Here is a 26,503-nt window from a genome sequence, read left to right on the forward strand (position 1 = left end):
AATGGATTAGAGAGTCAAAGAACTTTCACAGAGAAAGTCCTGACCCCAGATCCATAAATAAGTCACCCTCTAGCCCGCTTTGTCTATGTCTGTGCCATCCTGAGCACAAAAAGAGGGAGGCTGTGAGCCCGGGCTCTCCAGCAGATCTTCACTGTCACAAAGAGGCATCGAAGGAAAAGTAGTCTGTAAGACTACTGTAAAACACGTATCATGCCTTTACGTTGTCCTGCAATCTCTCGATATTTTGTATGTACTTATTGCTCTGAGTTTGTATCTCTTTCCCACCTGTACTTACACTGTCTTTTTTCTGTGGCTTGTTATTATTTCTATTGAGCAATCTTCAGCCGAACTGGGAGATCTCGCAGTGACTCACTTACTTGAACATTATTGCCTAGTTCTTTACACAAGACAGATTGGATATGAATGAGATCTCTTGTCCTCATGAGCATTATATTTATTTCACAAGACATTTTCTTCAGAACTCTCCCTGCAATAAATTATGTGGTATATTTATTTTTTCTTCTACCATGCTATAGCTCTGTGCTTTTTTTGTTGTTTCTCATTTTTCAGACACCACTACTTCTATGATCTGCTGTTGTTTTCTGCCTTTTTTTTTTTTCTTACAATCTTTTAGCTATATTCTTGGGATTTTTTCCCTTGTGCATTTTTTTAGCACACTGCATGCATTTGACAAAGTCAAACTGAGAGCTTGAGATAAGTATTTAAAGTAACAAAATGAATTCCCTCTTTTATCTTTCAGACTTTGTGTAATGACTGGAAAACAAAAAGAAAAAAAAAAAAGAAAAGGAGAAAAGAAAAGCAGGTGAAACATTTTAAATGAAGTGTAGAACCATAAGGAATATACACGTATGTATCATTTTCTGATCATCATAACGTCAGCTGGGTGAAAGACTTTGGAGTGGTTTACTTCTGAAGAATCACTTGCCTGGATTTCAGCAGCGGTTTCTGGGAAGAGACTGTAATAATGCATTTGCTGAAACCCCTGTGTAATCAGAGGGAGGGTGAGTATGGTTGGGGTAGATCTGGGGTGGGTCTTAGAGATACCACATCTAAGGTATTTATGCAAGTCTAATCTTAGGACTGTATATTGTTGTCAGTGTATCCATCAAAACTTCTCCATGTTTCTTTGTTTCCCTGCTCTCCTGCCCAATCTCTCGTGCCATCTCGGCCTTTTTACTCCCATGCTCTGTGATGGAAATGCAATAGAAGCCCAGATTAAATCCAGTTCTGGCCTTTCTGCAGGAAAACACATTTTGAACTGAAGCTCAAGTATAAGTAATCCAGTGGGCAATTTTGAAATCTAGGTACAAACTGGACTTTGAGCATTGCTGCTTAGTTCTATTTCTATTTTCCCAGAAAGGAAAACTACATTATTCAAACAGAAAGTTCTCCTAGTCACAGGGTAGAAGGCTTCTTCTGAAGCAGGTCTAACTTGTTGTACCCCAGCTGTACCAGCTGTTTTTAACTCAAGTAACATCTCTAGTTGATGAAACAGACAGGTTAGTAGGGGATTCATCTCATATATGTCATATAAAATCAGAGTTGACTTTAAGAAGGTACTGATTTATTTTTTGTATGGCTTCAAGTAGAAAGTCAAGTACCTAAGCATCTGCTCACAGAGGGAGCCTTTGAGGATCTATTCATTAAAATGCACTGAAGATTAATCTGTGGAGCTGTGCCCATCCTGGCTGAGCCTTAGTGTCCAACACGTCGTGTTAGGCAGGAGTATAGGAAGATAAAAAGGGTCTGCTACACTATTCCTCCAAGTCTAGTGCTGTACTGTGTTTAACTCCTAATGACTGTTTGTTTCTCCTAGAGATTACTGGTTTGTTTTTAAAACTAGAACTAAACTTCTTCACCCAGAGTGCAGTACAGAACTAGGACATGTCTTTCAGGGAAGTGGTGGGATTTCTCTCCCTGGTGACTTTCAGGGATCATCTACACAAAACCATCACCGACCTGATCTAGTGTTGATGTTAATGCTGCTTCAAGCGGAGGTTGGCCTAGAAACCCCCGGAGGTCCTTTTCAATTTTTTTTTTTCCTATGATTTTACAGTTCTGGTAAGCGTGTTACAGTAAAATAACCAGATGGATTTTTTGGAAGTATAGAACAGATACCCTGAAGGCAGAAAACAGTATGTAGAGAGAGAAGACAAGGAGGGGGAAGAAGCTTACTTCTTTCCATTTATGAGTTAGAGAACCAGGACTCTCACAAGGAGTTGAGAAATTCATCTTGATTTGGAGATGAGAAAAATAAACACTTCCAAGTAGCCTCTCGCTCTCTGCCTGCCTGGCTCATGATCCTCATCCTGTCTTGAGAAGGGTAGACAGTGTTTCAGATGTTAGGGTCAGCCTGGTTCCTGCTCTATCTAATCAGTTCACTGTACATATCTTTCCAGTAGGGATTAAATATGTCTTGTCTCCTGTGGTTTTATTAAAGGGCAGAGAGGAGGCAAGGAGCCTTTTACTTTTGACAATGTTTCGGCTGCTTGCCCGAGGTATCTGCTGTTGGAGGAGAGGAAAGGAAGAACAGAGAGATCTCACTGCTGTGCCCCATGCTACTGCAGGAGAACTTGGTCGTGGGCTGGGTCCATACCTTATTCTTGCCCCCTCTGTGCACAGGGCCAAATCAGCAGGAGTGAGGGTAGAGGAAGTGTTAAAAAAGTGGAGATTCAGAAAGTACCCAGCATCCTTCTCTATTACCTCCACAGGCAATAGTTATAACAGTTCTTGTGCTTCTGGAACAGTTTTGCAGCCAGGGTTGCAATAGTCCTAATAGTCCTTGTGTGCCTGGAACAGTCTTCAGCCAGGGTTGCTCAGCTAAGGACACCTCACCCTGGGATCTGAAGTTTAATTTTACCCTTGGGACAAGCCGGTCTCATTTGCTCTCTTTCCTGCATGTGTTCTGCCTACCAGATTAGGCAAAACCTGCTGCTGCCACTAAAACCGATGATTTTTCATGCAAAGCTGGAGTTTTTGTACTCAGAAAAGGAAAGGGCCGGCTCTGGCTGTTCTGCCAGTAGATGTCCCTGCATGCACGGCTGCAGTGAACGCGCTGTGTCTGCCCAAGGAGAACCAGCCTCCGAGATGCTGAACTTCATGTCACTTTTGATGAGATTTGTTCACACAGATTTATTTTTTTTCCTTCCCATTTGGTCTTCTTGTGTAAAGTTTGATAAAACCCTTTAAATACCAACACTAATTTTATTTATTTATTTACTTTTAAAAGGTCATTATTTCATTGCAAAACACGCTTTGTTACCTATAAATAGTTTTGTGTTTATTTATAAGGACAGTCAGAGTAGTGAGCTTAGATAAAGACCCTGAACTGCTTTACTCCCTGCCCTCCTCTCCTGTTCTGCGATCAAGTAACTTCTACAATTTTTCCCTTCCTTGCTTTTTGTTCAAGCAGACCTTGTTTTGGTGTACTGTGAAGAAGAAAACAAGACCAAACAAAAGCAAACAGTACTGAGCACCAGGTCCTCAGTGTTTGGTGGGCATCATTTAACAATTTTACAGACATCTGTGTCTCAGCCTTCAGCCTGCAACACATCTTCTGTAACCTGAGAATTTATCAGCTGGCTTTGATAGCCCAATAGGTGAGTTTTACTCAGTACTCTGTATTATAATCCTACAATTACATATTTACATGCATACCAAAGGACCCCCAGAAAGTTATCTTCAAAAGTGCAAAGACCCTCATTGCTCCTCTCTCTGGGAATAAGGGGATGATAATTGCTTCGGAGGACAATTACCTTTACGCACTAGTGTTTTCTCCCCCCCCCTCCCCCCCCCCCCCTTCTCCCCCTCGCCTGCCAGCCCTCGGTAGGAGATTTTCCCAGTGCAGGACTGCTCCAACTGTGCCCAGACCATGCAGGGTGATGGCTTCTGGTCAGCAGAGGAGGACCTGGACATGCTCATGCTACAATGCTGTTGCCAGCCCTGCAGCTCACAGTGTTCAGCTCAGAGTGGGGCTGCCACTCGCCCTGGCAGCCTCTTGCTCCAGCTTTGAAGCAGCGGTGGCAAGAGGCTTCAAAAAGATGAGTGCCGCAGCCACGAGCAGGGGAACGGCTCAGTAAGTGATTGGTGGAATAGGAATATTTATTGATTTAAGAGCATTCTTTTCTTTTGCATTGCCTTTGTCTTCTAAGGCAACTTTCTTTTAAATTTATGTCCCACATTGTCACATCAGGAGGAAAATACATGAGAAATGTTTTGTTATTTCAAATTTATTGCATATTACGTCAGCTGGCATTGTGGACTCACAATATGTAATGCTTCATAAATTATGAAAAATAAATGTTTTATGGGCTTACTATGCACTCTGTTTGAAAACCGTTGAGCTGGGGAGACTCACTGACCCCCGTACAAATTAATGCGCACATTATTTTCATTATTACAGTTCATATGGGAAGTTTGAATATCTTTATTTATTTCTTTAAAGGAAAACGAAGACAGAAGTTGCTTGAATCCAGTTAGCTTTTCTGGCAAGAAGCAGGTATCATTTCACCCAGCTCATAACCTATTACTTCCCTCACAGTCATTGTTATTCCAGGCCAAAGCTTAAACTCAAAATCAAAACTGCAACGACTTAGCACACTCTTCCAAAGGTCAAATCCTGCAGTCCTTCACCAGGAAAACTAAACCTCTACCTTGGTAGGATTTTGTCTACACAAGGACTGCGGCGTTTGCAGAAAGCTAGGAAAGCACTAATCAGTCTCCGTCAGCAGGGAAGGCTGTAAAAGAGATTTCTACTCAACTTTCCAGCTCTGCTTTCCCTGAGTGCGATGAGGAGCAGCAATCAGACTAGTGCTGTGCAGCTCAGCCATCAAGGGCCCCACCAGCAGCAAAAAGCTAAATCTCAAGGCACCAGAGATCTTAAACCTTATCGAACACGGCAGTCTTCAGCTCCAAGCTGCAGGAATTGGAGGGAAACTTCATCTGCCTGCATGGGAAAATGTGTTGTCCCATTTTCTGAGGAGCAAAAGTTCACTCCAACATGTGGTGCATGGGAGGTGTGTGTGTTTGGGGGTAGAGGGCATGGTGACGTTAGGTACGAGGAATGGTGAAGCACTCTCAGCTGCTTTTTTTATTATTTTTATTTTCCCCCTTGCACCCAAATATTTCTGCTCCTTTCAAAAAGAGGTCAGGTGTTGTAACTCTCCCTGGATGGTTTTTAGTACAGCCCAGATCCACCGCTGTGTTTCTAATAAAGCCACCAAGAGCATAACCAGGAGCTCCCTGCATGGGCTTACGCGATGTAAGCCGCTGCTTCAGAGGACTCCCTTAACTTGGGGCTGGATGGACTGAAAAACCTTCCAAGTTATTTTCTCCTAATTCAAGTCAGCTGAGGCATCGAAATGTTGGGCAGATGGACAAGATCTTTGGCTGGAGCCATCCTGTTTGCTGCTGCTGCTAGGGCTATTGCAGTCAACACTTAGAGATTTTACTTTATTTATTTAAACTTCAATGAGTTTTTCAGAACATTAGCCTTCACATAAGCATGTCAAAGGAGACTCCTGTGTGCTTTTTAGTGCAAGAGCCCATGCTCTCAGGACCACAAATTGCAATAAAGTGGATTAAACCGAGACCACTACCCATTCACCCCAAAACAGTTTCGTTCTCTCTCCCTCTTTCCTTCCATAGTGCTAGGAAGAAATATTAGATTTAAATGTTGTGGTTAAACGACAGTCATCATTACGGCCACTTGGCCAGAACACAGTGAAAATTATTTTCTTGGCAACTGTATTTTCTCAGAATTGTTAACTCCAGTCGTGCTAACCCCGGGGACTCTTTGTGCTGGGGAGATGCAGGAGAACAAACAAAATGAACAAAGTACACCCCAAGTTTGTACTTTCATTTCTTTCATTTTTTTTCCCAGTGATTTTTTTTTTTTTTTTAAATTTATTTATTTATTTATTCAGTGAAAAGGAAACCTGCTTTTGCCTTTCTCATCCAGTGGAGGGCAGTTGAGTTCCACGGTAAAGAACGAAGCAAAATTGCACCACGGTGTAAAACTCTCAAGGAAGCAAGCAATGATTGAAATTAACTGTTCTTTGCCTGCGTGAAATATCACTTAGGAATACCTGAAAAATTAAAAAGGAGGAAATGGAAAGCTTTTCAATTTAAACTGCTTTTTAAACCACTTTGTTAGTAGAGCAGGAGCAGATCTAAAAGTTTTCTTCAGCAGTTGAAGAAAAAAAGACATATCCATATACAGAAGTTTCAAGGGTTTCTATTTTATATGTTAATCAGAATTTCCAGAATATGGATATTAATGAATAAAGTTCCTGATTTTCCTTTTGCTTTCTGACCCCAACAGTCTTTAAGTTTTAACTCTGTACTCATAATTTCAGCACGAGGAACATTTTTTAAAGGCAAATTATCCTTTCTTGATATTTCAGCTGTACCAGAAAGAATAAGATAAATCTCAGGAACTGGGATTGCAAGGTAAATTTAGCCATTGCTGAAACTGTGACCAGTTTTGAAATGTTCCCCTAAACGAAAAGTTTAAAGCAAACATTCCAATCAGAAACAGAAACCTTACCATGTTGCTCTTAAAAACTGGTCTCCTCAAACTCCTCCAGTTTATAGCATGGACCCTTGGGCTATTGCAGTCTAGAAAAATCTGAAATAAAAACCACACTGTTTTCTGGGTCTGATCATGCATCACTCCTTTAAAAAAAAAAAAAAAAAAAAAAAAAAGCCTCCCAAGAAATACAAGGTTTAGGTCTTCTTTACATGTGGTGTTCTTTTTAAAGAAAACAGTCTAGTGTGTCCTTATTGAAAAGACATTATTTTAGGTGCATTCATTTTAAAGGGAGTCACAGGTGGTTAAAAACAGAAAGCTTTAAAAATGTTTGCAGTTGCACATAAGTATTATTATGGTCAGCATTCTAGTTATTTTTCACATTATCAGGGTTATTTACTTCTCAGATTTTATTTGCTTCCCATCGCTAGTCTCATGCTGCTGTAGTAGAAGATCAGGCACAAATAAGTGCTTACACTGAAAATTAAGTTTCTGTAAGTAACTATTTTAAAATGGTTGCTTTTATGTTTACTGCTGAAGGATCTCAAGAACTCCTGCCAGAAAGGAAAGTATTTATTATCTCTCTTTTACAGATGAGGAAACTGAGACACTGTGAAATTAAAAGCTTGGGGAAATTAGTACACAGTAAATTATGGTGTGAATTTGCTGTGTACTACCCACCCTGCACGAACTCATCATGTGGACTGGCGAAGAAAAAAGATTAAATTCCTTTAAATTATCTCACGTTTGCCATGGACAGACAGCTACCATGGGTCAGCTGACGTGCAGCAACTTCGTAACCCGCAGTGAGCCATTCACACGGTGAATCCCCTCGGAGGACAGGGACAGAGTCATGGGGCGTTGTGCTGAGCAGCTCATCCCCTGCAACTTCACGCAAGAGTTTATTAGTCGCTAATTTCCCCAGATGGCCAGATCCTAAGGGGGTTTACCTAAAAATCACAAAGGAAATCTCTGGCAGAACTCAAAGTAAGACCCAAGCATCCTTGCAGCCTTGAAATCTGAAGCTGTGAGTTAAAAGTAAAAATAGCAGGAGGAAATAAGTGTTGTTTGCTTTGAAGGACGGACTGACTGCAGGGTGTTTCTAGGGCATGTATGAGTTAAACCAGTGTGTTAGAGCAGTGAGATCAGAAGGTGAGTCCTGGCACTTGAAAACCACCCTGATGTCTCGCAGTTTGGGGTGTTAAAGCTGCTTCCAGCAGTCACACAGCCTAGAAAACCTGCAGAAGTTTGTTCTGCAAAGCCACATGGCATCTGTCTGTCCTGGGAGTCCCACCGGGCACCTCCTGCAGCCCTCCAGCTGGGTCAGGTCTGTGTGTGTGTGAGAGAGCAGGGCACCCAGCCTGCACAGTGACCTCCTTGCCAAGTGCCCTTAACCCTCGACAGTGCCACTTCTGGGAAGCAGGGCGGCTAGACACAACCGCCGTGGCTCTGCCCTGCCCTGGTAGGGACCTCTGGGCTTGGGAGGCCCCTGGCGAGGCTCTGGGAGCAACCTCCTCGCTCCACAGCACGCTGAAGGGCTGATGTTGAAACAGCTTTGGCAGGAGCACTCCCCATTGTTGCCGACCCCAGCCGGCGAGATGAGTATGTAGGGAGCTGGGACGGGGGCTGGCTGGTGGGAAGACAATTACTGACAAGTTCATTCCACTAATAAACAAAGACATAAATGATGACGCTGTAAAGAAGAAGCAGGATTCTGTGGAGAAAGCCCTAGAGAGACCTAGTAAGGAGAGAGATGTTTAGACGACTGTTTTACATTACACTACTTTGTAAAATATGTGCTATTTTAGCTCCAAGCTTGAGTCCAGTTAGAGCTGCATCAGGACTTAGGAAACAGCATGTATTTTAATGCCTTGTGAACAGGAATAGCTGATAACTAGTACATTTAAATGTGAAAAGCAGAACTTTTCTCTGGGGGATGTATTATTTTTTTTCGTATGGATTTAGTCTTCATAGTTTACGTTACAGCTATAGCATTCCACTGGCAGTCATTTATCTAATGACTTACATCTTTCAGGCTGCGGAAAATGCAGGATAAGAGAGAGAGAGAGAAAGTGATTGTGGGGGGAAGTTCTTTTTAATTTGCATTTCAGGGCTGTACCTAGGATCATAAATATACAGAAGTTAGCACCTACCTAACATCCCTCAGCTATCTTATTTCCAGAGCATTACGATATGAAAACAATGGGATTAGGGCACTATATGCTTCAATCCCTATCACCCCCGATCCCCAAAGTAAGTCTAAATAGAGGTGGATTTGCTTCTGGTATAGCTGAAATTAAGACAAAGGGGTATGTCTGAGATATTTTTTTTTTTCCCTGTAAAGCTTAATCTTAGAAAATGCCTGTCTGTGCTAGAGAAATGGATTGCACATAATGTGCCAACCGTCTTTTATAGAGGCAAACCAGACTCACTGGGCTCTAATGCTGTAAAAGAAAAAGCTTAACAGGTATAATTAACCTGTGGAATGCCCTACCACGAGATATTCTTGACGTACTGGCACTAATACCATCTGTCTTCATAACTCAGGGCATCAGCGGCCTACTAGCTGAGAGAAAGAAGCAATCTGCTGTGTCCCTGCATGACATGACTCTGCTGAATGAATTAAGAGGTCACGGTGACTTTTGGAGCAATGGTCACTGCTGGAGTTGGAGGAGGTTTGGGTTTCTGCATGAAAACGTGCAGTTATGTGCAGAAATGAGCAAGAGGGAGCAGCACAAGATCTACCACGAAGATCTCCCAGGCTACTGGTCTACACGAGGAGGAGAGGAAGGCCACACACGAGGGAGGCTGCAAAGGAGAAAGGTAGGTCATTATGGGGGTTGCACATATTCCTTAGCTCTCAAAAAACTAGAAGTTACTAATTGATATGTTGGATGAGTAGGAATATTCAGTGCCTCCATGAGCATTGCTGAGTGGTGAAGGAGTGATTGTCCATTTTGGGCCTCGGAGCAGTTTGGCATTCAGCGCAGCCTTTTCATTCTTGCATATGGGAGGCAGCAGTGCCCTCACATCCCAGGGGTTCGCACCTAAAGCCTTTGGGGGAGATGTTCCAGACACCAGACTGTAGTTGGGGGTTGGGGTGTGTGTGTACAGTGTTGGGGGAAGGACTACTAGGCCGTGCCTGTTTCACTTGTTTCACTAAAAGCTCATTTGGAAGAAGAGAGAAGTAGTAGCAAGGGTGTGAATGAAGGGTATGCAGAGAGATGAGCCCTGGTCTGAGGATAACTGTGCTTGGAGATGAGCTGGGCTCCTGTGTTCTGGTGCCGTGAAGCCCTTGTACAGCAGTAGAAGTTCCAGCAGCACTGGTCCTCAGGAACTTTGATACCAAAGACATGGGAAACATTTGAACTTTAGATGACTCCAAACTTCAATTGCAGTTCAGCAGGATTTTAAGGCTGGCACTTTATATATATAAAGGATATATAAATACACACACAATATATATATATGTGTGTCTGTGTGTGTATTTTTATGTATGCTTTAGTTTTTTTCTCTTCTGTCAAATAAATTCAGTAACTTTCTCTTAGGCTAGAACTGGGGGAGCCTCTCTGGCAGGAAGAGGTTTGATGGAGCCATATGAAGCGTTGAGGCGTCTGCATCAGAGGTTCTTCAAATGTTTCATTCAAGGCCAGATGATCATTAACATGAATATTTGATTTGAAGTCCTGCTGGTTTCACATGTCACGCTACTCTGGTACTGTGTGAAAGTGGTGGGAGGAGAGACTGGAGGAGGGGAGCAAGCAAGCAGGGAAGGATTTGGTTATCAAAGCAGAGGACTTAGATTCAAAAGTAATCGACAGAAGGAGATTACTTCGGCTCATAGTCCAGACAGGCGCTCTATCCTAGTAAATTAGGCCACCCCCTCATCCAGACACAAACCACTCTATGTGCATTACCAGCTTCATCCAGAGAGAAGGAGACAGTGCCATCACTTTGCTGCCAACCCGGCCAAACAGCAGTTTTTGCTGAATCCTGACTCTAAAGAATATTAATAAAAATAAATGATTTTACCCTTTCTGGTCTCACTTACAGCAGGTTGCTAATAATGCCTTATGAGGCTGCTACACAGTTCAATCAATAGTTTGATTTTTCTGCCCTGGAGTTGCCACAAACACAAACCCCAAGCTCAACCAGCGGAGCGAGGACCTAACCGCAGAGACAGCCGGGGATGAAGGGGGCACACAGGATGCAGCTCCTCATGACTTCTGGGAAACTTGGGCATGGACCACTCCTGTCAAGCCCTATCCTGAGCCTCTTCCCACCATAGCCGCATCCTGCTGAACCCACTGATACTCCTTGGTGCCTGGTGCCGGTTATTTATTTATTTCCACGTCGCCTATGGAAACATTCAGGTTTGACAAAGGGGAAAAAAGCAATTCAGCGTCTTTTGACAGAGGGAGGTTGATTTTCATTCGAGACAGAATGGCTCATTTTTACCTTTTTAGCTCCTGGAAGAGTAAAAAGTGAGAGGTCAAACCTGCATCACCATGACAACCCCTGCAGCGAGGGGTTTTGAGCAGATGAAGGGGAGTGATAATGGAGCTGAAGTTTTCTGCCTGTTCTCATAGTCGCTGAGATTTTTGTTTTGTTTTTCCTCGTTTCTTCTCTTTAGGTCCTGTAAGGTGTGGCCTTGTGCATTTTTCAGGGGTTGAAAGGTAATATAGGAGAGTTTAAAATGCTGCCATACTCAGTCTGGGAGCAGGCCTTGGTGTAGCACTGCCTGGTGTTAAACATACAAACCGTATAAAAAAGAGCATCATAAAGAGCTAGCTGGGGAAGATCAAATATCACCTCACTTGCATTCCCTGCTCTAGTGTAGGTACAATATGCCAGCAAGTGCCTTCACATTATCAGGTTTGCATCAAAGAGAACTGTCATCCCTGCCTTTCCTTGCAGCACCTTTGGAGTCCAAAAATAAGCTCATTAAAACAGCCCTTCTCTGAGGAGAGAAGGGATAGCACTAATGAAGCAATCAAAAATGGGGTGGGGGGGCTGAGGTGACATGCTCAGGAGAGATTGCAGGTAAAACTAGAAGCTTATTCAAGATGCTGAGCTCATGTCCTAATTTCTTAGACCTGTGCAAAGAGGAATGTACAGCAACAGATTGCAAACAGCTGAGGTTACAGACATTGAGCAAAAACAAGTTAAATTAATGTGACCCGGACAATCCTCCAAATTTTCTTCTACCTAGAAACTGAGCCCAGTACAGGGAAAAATACACAAAAGATCAGGCTACACATTTTTCTATCATTTTTTTCCAGGTACCCACTAAAGTCTGTATTCCCTAAGATGGGAAGAACTCTCAAGGTACAGGAATATGTACCCTTTGGTTTGCAAACATAGCACCTGGAAAAGGTTGTGCTCAAACTCCATTTCCAGGTGTTGTCTTTTGAACATGATGCTTCTTCAGTGTTTTCTTCAGTTTTGAAACAACCTTTTGTTGTACAACTGATATTTGAGTTGTGATTGCAACAAAAAAAAAAAAAAAAAAAAAAAAAAAAGCAGAGCAAGAAATCCTAAAGCATATATTCAAGTGTCAGAAAAGTTAATTTTGCTGGAAGAGGTAGTCAGTCAGACTTCAGTGAGATTTATACAGCAATCAGAGAATTATGCAGAGAAGAGGAATATCAGAGTTAGCACTAAAAAAGTTTTCAATGACTATAAAATCTCAAGCTGAAGCTGGTCTCTGTGTCCAAAGAATTAGGCTAAAGCTTTCGCAGTGGGGATGAATTATTACATTTGTGACTAGTGAGAGGTTTCTCATATCTTCTTCCAGCGTGGTGGAAGTGGCCCCTGTGTCAGGATGGAGCCCATCATCCAGACAGGCAAACTGCAAAGAAAGAGCACAGCTATGGTCTGTCTACCATGAGATTTGGGACAATAGCTGCATCAACACATCCACCCAGCAGGAAAGCAGAGCTGGGCTATTGGGATCAGCCTGCAGATAAATCAAAGCAAATCTGAGCGATAGTGATATGATGTTGCAATAATAATTCACTCCTCATGCTGATTTAGAAGAGGAAGCCAATTCAGCATTTCACAAACATGAGGGCCAGCATACAGCCCTGTGGGACAGTGTGAAAGAGAATAATCAGTTCAGATGGAAAGAAACTGTAGGTTATCAATTGCATAAAATACAGGCCTGGCAGAAAACAGACGAGATAATTTGTGGACAGGCCTTGGATTATAATCTGTGTTTAGACAGCTGATTTATTATCTGCTGGACATTTGTATTTTAATCAACCAATCTGAAAAATTAGGTTAAATATGAAGACGCTGTATAAGAGAGTGTTGCAGCAACATTAATTTAAACAAGATGTTTGAGTATGACAGAAAATGCAATTTCATCCTGATAGTGATGGGCTAGAAACCTCAGCTTTTCTCTTCCTGTGATGTGCCTGGGCTCTCTTCAGTGAAATTTGAACTTTTCTTATGATCTTGGAGAGGGGCTGAGCTCCTTTCTGCTGGTGCAGCTGAGGGGAAAACTCTTTTTGGGAGCTCATTCTCTGTGGACAAAATAAAAAATGCCAATCACATTGGCATCAGACCATTTGGATGCTTTAATTATATTTATTTGATTTTTATTCCTCACTGCAACTCTACTTAGCATATTGGAGTCAATGAAACCTCATGTTGTTTTGGATTCACTAACAACTCTTTGAAAACCAGACGCGTCTCAAGGGGAAAATGTTCTGAAAATGAATTGCAACCATCCCCAACTTTCATAGCTTTTCAAACATTTTAATGTTTGAATGATACCTGGCAATTGTGCTTTCTTTGAAATTATACCTTTAATCTTTAATGTTTCATCTGATTGATATGGCTGGAGCTAATTAACTTTGAAACATTTCAATTTTAAGAAAAAAAACTTTCCCATAACAATGGAGTGCTCAATCACAAGAAGAAAACTAGCCCTGAAAAGATGGTGGGACTGGCAAAGAAAGTGTGAAAACCCATGCAAGCTCTGCAAAAATTCAAAAGGGTATCAACTAATGCTTGAGAGAAGAAAATCACAAGCAATTCATTTCTCTCTCCAGAGCTACTCCAGCTTACCTTTTGTCTGTGAAAGATGCTGGCATGGCAAGCAAATATTGCTGTCCATGGGTTAAAGTTCAAATGCATCACTTGAGTAGATGAGGAGTTCAACCAGGGCAGAATGACTACCCATTTCCTTCGGGGAGTGGTGACAGTGGGGTGGGGTGGGGTGGGGTGGGGACAGACGTGGGTGTGTGGTGTAGGATGTAGACAGCCACAGCCCTTGTACAGCAGTTACCATAAAGTTTAAATAAATACAATAGCCTAATTTCATATGGAAGTACACTTTAATTAAGTCTCTGCAGAACAATGAGCTGCTTCCATAAGAGCTGTGAAAATCATCACTAGGGACTGTCCAGAGGAAGAGAGAAACAAACAAGAGAAGCTCTCTTTGTATAGAAACTATGTACAGGAAGTATTTTGAAAAGCTGTTTCCAGTTAATTTACCTAGGAAGAATTAATAACGAATTCCATTTTTTTTCTCTGTTTTTATATAAACTCCCTAGTCCAGAGTCTCATCGGGTTTACCAAGCTGAGGAAGATGCAACTTATTTGCAGACTAATGCAAAAACATCACAATATATTGTGTGTGATGTACACCAGTAGGCTTAGCTAGACTGAAATGAGTTGCTTCTGGGCTGAAAAACTGTGCAAGATAAACACCAGATGTCTAAGGAAAAAAAATCTATTCTTCCACAAAGTTCATGATGTGTTCCTTAAGTTAATATGGTCAGGTATAGAGATCAATAGGTGCTGGGAAAACACCACATTTCCCATTGCTTTCTTAAATTCCTTTATTTCCTTAATTAGGTCTGAGTTCCTAATGCACTGGAATTACTACATGAAAACAAATAATTTTGCCTTAGCATTTCTACTAACCCTTGGATGGTTAAGCACATGTAAGCACAGGTAAAACTAGCCATGTTCATCACATTATTCTCTTCCTCAGACTGGGATGCCCAACAAAGGAAATTTCAGCTGCCAAGAGTCCCATCAGGCACGTTATAACTTGTGATGATTTGGGATTCAGTAACACCTACAGAACAGGTATGCTCATTACAAAGACCAAATTGAGATGTTCCCTAAATCCCTGCCAGATAGAAATCTGCTCAGGTAACAGAGCAGACTGATGTTCAGCTAGATGTTTCCAAAGTATGATTTTTCTTTTAAGTCTTGGTGAGTAATGGGTATAAATTACTAATGGTCTAATTTTTATCTATTTATTTTTTGATTGATTTATTGATTGCCTCATAGTATATTATAGATATTTTTATTTATTTTATTTTCAACTTTTTATAGGTTTAGAAGCTGCCAACTTATGGCTTGCAGCTATACAAGACTCAGGCAGGTTAGATCTAGGGAAGCACAAAATCATTTGATGCTTGTCTTACATCTAGGCTCTAGAGGCTTTAGCCAGGCACCGCCTTTGTTTGCTTTTTTTGTTTTTATGCAGCTAGGTAACATAGCTGGGCCCAACTCCATATCAGTTGTCTTGGGCATGGCTGCACTGTGACCAGAAAATCATTACCACCAGACAATCAGCTCTCAGTGCATGAAAGTTTCTGCCGCCTCTTTGAAAACGAGTTGAAGCACTTGTGGAGGTTTAATCAAAATCTAAATACATGTGACTGAAATTGGCTCTCTGTGATTATTTATACAAGTAAATCTCTGCTTCTCAGAAGCTCCCAGAAATCAAATGCCAGCCTTGTATGATTTTTTTTTTTTTTTTCCCCCCGAAGGAGTAAATATTTGGTGAAAATACTTTGCTGTATTAATTTTGCTCTGCCTTCTCTCAGGCAGCTCTGATAGGGATGGAGAGACTCCTAATGTGCATCAATGAGCCCGCAGTGAAGAGGGATCAATCTAGCTGATTACTTGGTCCATAATGAGTTATTCTCAGAATGAAACCCAAACTTTTCAGGTAGCCTAGAAAATTTTCCTTATACATCTACATATCCAGCTAAAATCTTCCAGGAACTGTTCCTCATTTTAACACTAGGTACGTCAGGTGTATTTTAAGCAGGAGGTAGTTTAAGCAGAGTAACACATATTTCCATGTTTTTCTAACCCCCACCTGAAAGCACATCTGCCAGTAAGTGGTTTATAACTTGACAGTCAGCCACTGCTAATTTCTTAATGCTATATAATGTTCTCATTCCCTGTTGCTGACCTTTTTTTTTCTTTTACTTTTTTTTTTTTTTTTTGGGTGTGTGGTAACCCTTTTACCTTCTTTTTCCCTGCTCAGGCCCATTAGCAGGATGTTGTGCAATATGGTGCTTGTCATCTGTTTCAAAGACACAGTGATGAGATACAGGTATGCCAGATGGATAAACCTAGTGTGACTAATTATTGTGTATTTGCCTTTAATTATTATCATTTATTACCAGAGAAAAGACAATAGAGGTTCCCAGACTCAGAAAGGAATGTCGGCAGAAGGGGATTTTTTTTTTTTTCATGAGATTGGTACATCAGCAAGAAAAGTTTTCTTCCTGGGGAGAAATATAAGCAAACGTCAAGACAAGAGGAGTCAGCGTGACCCGTGCAATGCTCTCCTTTCCTTGACATGCTTGAGAATCAGATATCTCACAGGTAATACATAGTTTCTTTGTAATTGTAGAACAGCTTTTCCCTTGCTTGAATGTGCATGTGCGACATAATGGATGTATGGGGATCCTTTAGTCATTTGCAGGGATATCTACTCTGGGATGCAGTGTAGCCTTGGTCCTCTTTCTGGTCATGTCCTGGGAGGTGAGGACAGCCTGAGGTCTGCCCTTTTGGCACTGGCAGAAAGGGGAGTGAGCTGGTCTGGGTACAAATGGGAATCCAGGTGAATGGGAGATGAGGCTTTCCATTGCTCTGTAAGCCAGGTGGACCTCAACCACTTCGTGGAGAATTCAAGTCCTAAGCTGCAATTTTTGTATAAAATATAGGCTCAGGGTAGCAAATATTATCAAAAGGTTTCTGTACCTTCAGACTGAGCTCTCAAACCTTTGGATGGAATTTGCCTCTGTATGCAACCCTAATATACAGGGTCCCTACAGTGTTTGCTATAGTCATAGACTTTCCACTTTTAGGTATTATAATGTTATTATCAATAAGATTCCCTCAAAACCAAACCAAAACAAAACAAGAGCAACAAAAACACATATAAGACAAATCTTTTAAAATACAAGGGATAACTCCTTTGTATCTCAGTAGATCTAGGCCAGACACTTTGCTCAGCTCAAGACCCACAGCCTGATGTGCTAGACTACTTTGAATACTAGAAAGTTGATGTCAGTAGGGAACTTTTTGAAGTGTTAATACTATAGCCCCCAAAGCTGCTTTCATCTTACAGCCGAAGTAGCTATTATTTACTGGTGCAAGTAGGATTATGATGGCTCATAATTTTGATCTTCTTGCTTATAGGGCACAGCACTTTAATTTGGGAGCAACCATACTGATTTGGTAAACAGATTGAGGAAGAACTTCAAACATGGTCTTTAAAATTCATAAGGATCTGATTTAGTACATCTTACACTGATATTTTAGCATATTGACTCTATGGCTAAATTGCATCATAACCTAGAGGACCAGTCATACACCACAATCTATCGCAGAAAGTAAAAGACACAATCAATGTCACCAATCTGCTGTAATATTTTTATTAGTAGTATTTGTCAGGCAAATATGTGCAAAGGCACTTAAAAAAAAAAAGTCCATACATGGACAATTTACAAACAGGAGAAAGGGCTAAATTTGCCACTGTTTGCTCTGAATAGCTTACCCAGATTACAGGCCAATTTTGTTTCAGACAGAAATATTTTCCATAACAGTGTCTGCTGAAGTCAAAAAGAGTACTATTCCTTTGGCTGCAGGATGGGCTCATGGGCTGGGTTGTATTTTGGGATTGGCAGCTCTGACCATCTCCCTTTAACCCATTTCACCACAGTTTGACTGGAACTTGACTAAGCACTTAATATTCTGTGATTGCCTTGATCGTGGACTTCTACTTCTAAACCTAATGCAATGTCATTAATATATAGCAAGAAAAATCTGCCCCTAATAACCAAGACATATTGCATTAAGTAGGCAGACTGGGAAATAAATATGCAGAATCAGCCTAATGAAATAACTTGCCTTTGGTTGCAAGAACCTTCATCGTTCTTAAGAAGATTTAAAGTTAATCTGACTCAGAGCTGTTTCAGTCCAATTATTTTTCAGGAATTTTGGGGGGGGGGCTTTATTTTCCTTTTCAGTACCATTATTTAGTCTTGGCAGTTTTTATTTTGTTAATTTTTTGCATATTGAGTAAATGTGAAATCAGTTTACCACCATTTTTAAGGAGAAATGAAATGCCCCGTAATCCAATTTTGATCAAAATTCATTTTTGCTTTCAGGGACAAACCAGTCTTTGCAGTTATCTCCACATGCACAGAGTTGATAATAAAGCAAAGTAAAGCTCACATTCTTTTCCCAATGAGAGAAAATTGCATGTGGTGGGAATGGGGCATTGTTCGGCAGAAGAACAATGTGCCATTCCTCCAGTGTGTGGCAAAGCAAGAGAATGACAAGAAGATGATTTCTCCCTGTGCTTCAACTTTTGTTTTTCAAATGTTTACAGGCTCAAAGTAAGCCTTTTTTCCCACCTCTGGCTGGGTGGTTCTATTCCCCGGAAACCTTTCTGTCTCTCTCTTCATATGCCTTGTGTTCAAAGAAAATAGCTTGCTACTGCAGCACCTTTTCCAAAGGCAGCCTTGAGAAAGAGACAGATTCATCTGTCTTCACAGACCCGTTTTACAGCTCCTCTGCCTTCCAATTCAGTATCCATTGTCATATGGCTTTGCGAAAAAAAAAAAAAAAGCCACAATGCATCACAAAAATACAATTATTTTCAAAACAGTGACTGTACAAACAAGCCTTGTATGTTTTACATGGTGCATGAAGGTATAATCCTTCCTTCCTTCCTTCCTTCCTTCCTTCCTTCCTTCCTTCCTTCCTTCCTTCCTTCCTTCCTTCCTTCCTTCCTTCCTTCCTTCCTTCCTTCCTTCCTTCCTTCCTTCCTTCCTTCCTTCCTTCCTTCCTTCTCTTTCTCCCCTTCCTCCCTCCCTTCCTGCCTTCTATTATTATTATTATTACTATTATTATTATTATGCTGGCTTCAGTGATTCCTGTTCAGTTCCTAACTTGTTCACCTGGTATGGTATTCACCTTTGCCCCGGAGAACCAATACCTAAAGAAGGCATTGTGTTTCTCTTGTGCAATATCAGCAAAATCAGTTGTTTTGAAATGGTTCTTTGCAATCAAGCAAAGCCACTCAATTCCTCCTATAAATGCCCTTCTTCCTTCCCACCACTCATTTCCTCACCAGCTCCACCGAGCTACAGGGTAGGCTTTTCTCCATGTTCATTCTTCTCTGACATCAGTTTACTTCTCCATGTTCTCAGAGGTCCTTTGTGTGTATATATACCTTTTGACTTGCAATGGCTATATACTGATGTTGCTTCAGGTAGGTAAGCAGTGGAGAGAAAATAAATGGTTTGAGGAACTCTGGGAACAATGCTGGGAGTTGTAAGTGAGGGGACAGGCAGTAGAGAACAAGAATACAGGGGAATGGGGATTTGGGCCTGTAAAAATCTTTGATCTTCACTTTCATACTAGTGGAAAACATAGCTTTTAGTGAACTTCCTTTTATCTTCAAATAAAACTACTCATTCAAAGATAGCTGTGTCAAATACTCATTCATATACCAGTGCTGACAGCTTTTTCTTCTCCACGTTAAGGTTAGTTTAAAGATGTCTTATGGTTAAAAACATGTGATTCAGAACTGATAGAATTTACACAACCTTTGCTGCTGGAGAGGATTCCCCGATCTCTGAAATTTTAAGAACAAGTCCCCCCTATGCTGTCATCCAAATAGTGAAAAAAAAAAAAAAATCAATCAAAAGCAACAGGTACAGGAATACTTGTGGACTTTATTCACCTTGATTTGTCTATCTGCATTTATATGGACATCTCCCAGAAATGTGCCTAGCATTAGCCATTGTCCCCACCAAAAAAGGCCAATAAGATTTACATTATAAATAAGTGACCACAATGGGCATATATTAACTGTAAGTATGCAGCATCCCTGTTTCCTTAGGAAGGTTCACAGTTGGACTCTTCAAATTAGACAAACAGAATGCATGAGCAGTTGGTGTAGTCCGTAACACAGATGCTGAAAAAGAGGAGACCGAATCTAGTTGTCTTATTCCTGGTTTCTTTCTCTGAAACCTATAGAACTATAAAACTATATGAAAAGATATAGGGTATATGAATGAAGCCAGATGCATTGTATCCTATCTTCCACAGTCTGAAAGCACTTGGAAGCCCTGCTGAATTGTTTTTAGATCTTCCCCCCCCACCCCCTTGAGGTATGGTGCAACCAGATTTATATTGCATCGTGAGCTGATATCAGAGTTGAGAGTAGACTTTGGATTTCCAAGCTTCCCACTAAAGTACATTTCTACTGTATTTCACCTCTGTTTTAAAGGGCTCCTGCAGTTTAGAAAAATAAGGACTGCTGTCTGTTGGTTCAAGAGAAGGTAATGCAAAGGGCATTTTTCTAAGCTAACACAGAACATTGAATATCAAGTAGATTTATTCAACCAAAAGAGCTTTTTTTTTCCCAGGCATCTGTCACTGTATCACCCATCCATGTGAACCACTTGGGATTCTGAGCCCACATAATTCTGTGAAAAAAGTAGCAATGGAACAATTCACTCCTGTGTGTGGCTGGACTGTTCTCTGAGATGAGCTTGGCCACACACCTGAGTCTGGGTTGTAACATCTAAGTATTAGTTGGGAGGATCCGTTGTTTAATAATCATCTTGACGTTATTTGCAACTGCCAATTGTAGGTGACACATCGGTATGGGATATTATTAAATGGATCTCTATGGTACTCTCCCAAGACAGATAGCAAATGTCTTCTTTTCCACAGTGGCAGGAACTAAACTTGTAACTAAAACCATGAACTTTTTATACAGGCTGTATTGCTTTTTCAAGTTACCTTTATTTTCATTTACTTCTCATTAGTTACCTCCTTGTTTGTATCTATTCTCCTTGAGATCTTGCAGTTTCTTGACTCTTCACCCTTTCTATTTTCCTCACCATCTAACCTTAGAGCACTCTTCTTTCTTTCTCTCTCAAAATCTGCCTTCTGGTATTTTCCATGAATCCATCTGCATTGAATTATTTATAGTTACAATAAAGTCTGCTTTTGTCTAATGTTTATTTTCTTTAATAACAAGAAACATGGGGAAAATGTTCCAAAGAACCGAAAAAGGACTTGACTTTTCCTGGACGCTAGGCAACGGTAGCCAAAAAGTACAAAACAAGCCGTAGGATGTTCATAAGATGCCTTCTAAAAATAATAATACTTAGTACTTTGGTATCTAATGTGCTTTTTGCCTTCATTATATTTCTCAAATCTGAACCTTGGCTATAATATTGTCATGTCACTCTAAAGGCTCTAATAGACAAGGAGTTATTGTAGAGGCAACCAGGGACAATAAGCAGATGGATATGGCTGATGGGGCCAGGTCTCTGCTACATTCTCATTGTCCTAGGTGTTTTATATAGGTCATGGAAGTCACTTATGCTGGTCATTCCTGGCCAACGGGTTTATCTTGTGTTTGGGAGAAATTAGAGCAAACAATATATCTTACTTAATGAGTCATTGGTAGTCCTTTGTTACCTTTTATTGCTTGTTTGAATTTTCTTTTCATTATGATTTAAGGGCTTTTCCCATCTCCTTTTCAAGTGGAAGGTTTATGTTGTTCATTTGCTTCTTTCTTCCCTTCAATTATGCGAGTCATGCAAGCATTTCCCCTTGAACACTTTCCAGCATCTCCCACCCCATACCTCTCCCCTCCATGTCCTCCCCCTCATTTACACAGCTCCATTCTCTTCTGTGTTTCCTGCACTGCCTACAGTAATTGCACTTAGCATGGATGCCATGGGGGAGGGAATATGGAAAGCCAGAAGGTAAAGAAAGGACTTCTGAGGGATCTGGATGAGTTAAAACTGGAGACTCCTCTGCACATGTGAAAGATTGAAGATGTAAAATAAGCAGCAGAAGGAAAGGAAGAGAAGAACAAGTCAAAGTCCAGGTCCAGGGTGACAAGAAACATTCCCAGCATGGAAGCAGTTGGATCTTGTCTCTCCAGAGGGAGCAAGGAGGGACCTGGAAGCTACAGAGATGGGATTGCAGAAGATGTGGTCCTTGTTCTCCGCTCCACCCATATGAAGCAAAAGCTAGAGAGTAAGGCTTGGTGAGCCCTCCTTAACACCTCTCCTGGCAAAAGGTTGTTTGGGGTGGTTGATTGGATGCAGGGGTGGCTATTTTTTCTCTCACTCATTCTGTTTCCTTCTCTATTCCATACCCCTTGACCACTTTTATTATTGCAATTTCTTGTCTAAAGAAAAATGTCTTAATTGCTTCTGTTCCACCTCCAATGTTTAAACCACAGGAAAAGTAGGATTCTGGCACCACAGAAGCAGTGTCCTCTAAACTTTGGGGCTGTACCTATAAGCTGGGGATGAAATCTACCTCCAGGAATTGCAGTGACCTAACCCTGTGCTCCCCAAGGTACGTTAAGGCTGTGAATACCACCTCTATTTCTCAGAGATGCTTTTAAATGTTTGCCTCAGAAAGAACAAACACATGCCATCAAACAGCTTAACTAACAAACACACCTTCAGAGACTGGCAATTCCCCAAATTAGCCCTCAAAACTCTCTGAAACTTCACTCATTTGGATTAAAAGCTATCTGGATGCAGAACGCTTGAGCTATAGGAGCTGCACATCTGTGGCAGGTACCTACTTATTTGTTTGCTTTTCATTCTCACACTCACCTACGTTAGCTGATCTCTAGCTATCAAATTGTGATGGAGCAAAGGTAATAAAATGGCTGTAGGACAGAAAATCCTGCCAGAAGTTCTCCCATGGCTCAGCCAGACCTAGAAGATGCACAATTCAATTAAAAGGAATACAAAGTTTTTCTCTCTTCATCTTGCTGCTTTTTCTTGTCTCTTCTGTGTATTTCATATATCCATATATATATATATATAAATAAATACCCACGCATGCGCATACGCACATACACGCACAAACCCACCCCTCCCCTTTCCAATCCTTCCTTTAAGGTTTAATTTAACAATAACATTTGCGATCGGGGTCCTGAGCATCTCAAGGGCATTGCGCTTGAAATTGCACACACTCCGCACCATTTATCATAGGCTGACATGTGTCATGTTCCAGACTGCAGCTCCAAGAGGTTACAGCTCACGACTGCTCCTTTGTTGATCAGCTGCCGAGACAACTGAGGCACCTTTCTTTCTTTTTTTCTTTCTTTCCTTCTTTCTTTTTTTTTATTTTTTATTTTTATTTTTTATTTATTATTAAAGCTGCACTGTCCTCTTTTCAAAGGGTTCATTCTGACACAATAGAGAAAGAAAATGAATCCTTCTCCTCTCTCTGCAGTCTCCCCACCCAATCTTTGTCAGCACCAATTCGGATCCTATTTACCATGGGTTTGATATGCTAGCCTGTGCTGGTTAATATTACCTCTTAGTATAAACTGTGAGATGAGTAAACTCTTTTTATGTTAGGTCTCTGCTTGAGGAGAAGAACAGGGTGCTATTAACTGCTAAGGATATTGGGGACAATGGTAAGGAAGTCCTCAAATGTTTCCAGGCAAGATTTTTCCAAACCAGTGAGCTTCTTCCATTGCTGAACTTCAGTCCTGCAATTTTGGGATAATGAATTTTCCCTCCTCCGCAGTTTCTGATTTGATTACTCCATCCCTTCTCCTTTACTTTCTTGGTGTCTTGCAGAGCTCTTGCTGCCTGCAGAGCACCTGAGACCTGTATGTATCTTTGCAGAAATGATGCCTACAGCAATTCAAGGTACCAGGCTGTTCATAAAGCATATTGACAAGAGCTACTGAATTGTGCTCATAAATCACTTGTAGATTGTACTTCTGCCAGTCTTCATCCTTCCAATCAGCATTCGTACAGGGTATGGGTACAGGTGTCATCACAACTTAATGGGTAAGGGATGCAAAATGCTATTGAAAGAAAGAAATGGGGTTGGCATACTTGTCTAGGATATGAACAAAAGCAGACTTTGCTTCATATTTTTCTGTTTTCTAGAGGAAGTAGGCATGTCAGGTGAGCTAGTCATTTCTTTTATAATCATTTAAAAATCAACCCAATTTTAAAGCAAGAAATGCTGAGCTGGAGCCGATTTCCACATTTCCTCTCCTGCTTTCAAGTTCATGTCTGTCCTGGAAGACTCAGAGCCCAAATGTTCAGGTCCCAAAGCCTGGTTGTGTTTTGGAATGATATTTGATCCTTCAGATTCCTATTCCCCTCTGAGCTCTAAATCATGCGATGTTCATCACCACCTGTTAGCATCAAGCACAGCCTCTGCAGACACAGTTGGGGTTGCCTTACTTTCTCTCCCTCTTTCAGCTCTTGTTGATGGATATTTTCAGAGGTTTCCTTGGCTTTAGAGGCCTTTGATTAATCAGAGGTGCCAGATGGGAAGGCTCAACTACTACCACCACATTTGTGTCACACGCCTATTAGGTTCACAAATGGAGGTTTGGTGTTCTTTTGCTCCTTGCTGGCAAGATTTGGCACTCCATCCTTCACTGTATGTTGCTCACAGCCACCCATCGTGACCCTCTTTGCCTTCCAGATCAGCACAGGCCTCTTTTGCAGACCCAAACTGCACTTTGCTGTGTGAAACTGGCTCTTTTTGTCCCCCCTTCTCTAGTTTCATGGCCATAGCTGGGTAGCCCCAAGCTCACAACACCCTCTCTGGTTCCACAAGGAGCCAGCTCCCCTTGTGTTGCCTTTCTGACCTTGACTCCTGCTTGATCCCTGCCCTCCCCCTCCTGCGAGGCACCTCAGGGGCCTTGCAGGGATGATGTAGTGCCACCAGCTGGGACTCAAGTCGATGGCGGGCCTTCGCCAACTTTCAGTCACATAACTCTCCCTGTCCTGGGGCACACGGCCACCTGCATGGTCTCGCCTTCCCCCACATTGAAGGATGGAAAAGGATTTGCAAAAGCAGGAGAAAGCCATGCATAAAAGGGAGAGACCACCATAAACACTGCTGCCTCATCAGTCTGCCAGCTTCAGCAAGTGACGGGTGCTGGCGCTACTCCTCTGCCCCCAAGCAGAGAAGCAGCTTTATGCTGCTGGGCTGCATGGTCTTGAGCGAATATAATGGCTCCCCACAACGCCTAGTGAGACTTACTGAGGATATTTAAGAGGGCTGGAGCCACATTATTTATGGAGAGGCTGTGCCCTGGGTGTGCCTGTGCCTTGCTCTCTTTTTAGGACAGCTGTTCCCATGAAAGCTGCTACGGTGTTTTAATTCCTTGCTCCAGAAAACACAGGGACTGGCCTGGCCCCCAGCAGTTTTAAATGGAAGATAAATAATTTTCAAAGTATTTTGTGGACTTGTAGGGAGACTGAAGGAAGAAAGAGAGAAAAAATATATTTTATTGTCAAGCCCCCAAATAAATAAATAAATAAAAGCCCTTCAGCTCTCCTACCTCTGACAAGAGATATTCTCACCGTAGTATTGCTCAGGAATGAGTTTCCTTTGGGAAGGGATACACAAAAACTCTGAGCACAACAGAAACATGACAAAGAAGGCAGCTCACAGAGCAGTCAGGCAAGCAGTCAGTCCTTTGAATATCTCAACCATGCAGTATCACTATGAGTGGATTCAGAATTGGCTGAACATCCTGGTCTCCCTCTGGAAGGAAATATGGCTACAGCAGCCTCTATTTATTGGGATGGCATTGGGGGAGGCTGGAAGTTAATTGGCTCCTCGGATATGAAGAATAAAAGTAACCTTGAGTCCCTCTGCTAATAAGAAAAGAAGATAACCACTGAGCCCAGCAACATATAAATAAGAGGAGAACCAATAATGACTTTAAAAAAGTATTTAAATGCAATCAGGCAGAGCTGTTTGAGATATCAGAGGAAAGAATAATGACATGTGTACAGTAGACACAATGTAGATTACAATTTATAACAGGATACAGGATGGAGCCAGCACTTGATTAGGGGACCATGTTACAAATTTTTCAGCATATGTCCTCTGTTTTTCTTTGCCTTGGCATAGATAGCTGGGCACTGATGGTAAGTAAATCAGATTGTCAGAAAATGCCCATGTTGATGAGAATTGCAGGATCCAAAGAAATTAACTTGACTTGTATTTTAGACAATTCTGCCATATCCATTCCTTGCCCAGAGCTGTCAATTGGAAAAGAGTTGTGCCTGCTCACAGCTTTAATCAGAGATAAAAATTATCCCTAGTTCATGAATATGTTTATCATGAAGACATGTCAGTGGCAGACAATAGATTCTCAGCACACAGTTCTGCATGTCTTCCATTAAACATGTCATATACTGAAGTGTCTTGTTCTCTGAACAGCACCCTCATACTCAACACATTGCCCAGCTTGTGCCCAGACACACGCAGAGCCTGAGAAAGGGGAAGTCCTCCAGGATGAAACACAAGGAGCTTCTGTTGATGAGCCTGTAGGACCTTAAAGCTCCCTGGGTGTCTGCTTGCAGTGCCTTGGCTGCATAGGAACCATTCACCTACTTACCAGCGATGAAGTCAGGAAAGAATTTTTCCCTACATCTGATCACAAAGGCTGCTGGGGCTGCTTTTGTCTTCTGTGGTTTAAGGCTCAGTTTTCACCCTGGACATGTTTACAGAAACGTTCCCTGCAGTTGTTGGGACCTGAGATGTCAGCACGGCTCCTGACTACTCCTGTGGTAAGTTGTGCTTCCAGTGGGGTGGGGGAGGCTGTGACGTGCTGTTTCCTATGGATAGTCAGACTAT

The 26,503-nt window shown here is 41.6% G+C and overlaps 1 long non-coding RNA gene across 9 annotated transcripts in view; it reads left to right on the plus strand.

Annotated features, from left to right (window-relative positions):
* Window positions 1–762: 762 nt before the first annotated feature.
* The window catches only part of LOC110351234 (uncharacterized), a 43,340-nt gene continuing 17,599 nt past the window's right edge, over window positions 763–26,503 (plus strand). For 6 of the 9 annotated variants that reach the window (XR_011811930.1, XR_011811933.1, XR_011811931.1 and 3 more), the window contains exons 1-10: window positions 763–1,022; window positions 3,434–3,620; window positions 3,841–8,152; window positions 9,098–9,373; window positions 14,556–14,653; window positions 15,852–15,920; window positions 15,994–16,195; window positions 21,561–21,899; window positions 22,098–22,216; window positions 26,087–26,436. This is a non-coding gene — a long non-coding RNA (uncharacterized lncRNA). Of the gene's footprint in view, window positions 1,023–3,433; window positions 3,621–3,840; window positions 8,153–8,172; window positions 9,018–9,097; window positions 9,374–14,555; window positions 14,654–15,851; window positions 15,921–15,993; window positions 16,196–21,560; window positions 21,900–22,097; window positions 22,217–26,086; window positions 26,437–26,503 lie in introns of those variants that run through there. The other 3 variants (XR_011811935.1, XR_011811934.1, XR_011811937.1) reach the window with 3 other exon arrangements.

The sequence above is a fragment of the Anas platyrhynchos genome, chromosome 11, assembly GCF_047663525.1.
Source record: "Anas platyrhynchos isolate ZD024472 breed Pekin duck chromosome 11, IASCAAS_PekinDuck_T2T, whole genome shotgun sequence".
Classification (NCBI taxonomy): domain Eukaryota; kingdom Metazoa; phylum Chordata; class Aves; order Anseriformes; family Anatidae; genus Anas; species Anas platyrhynchos.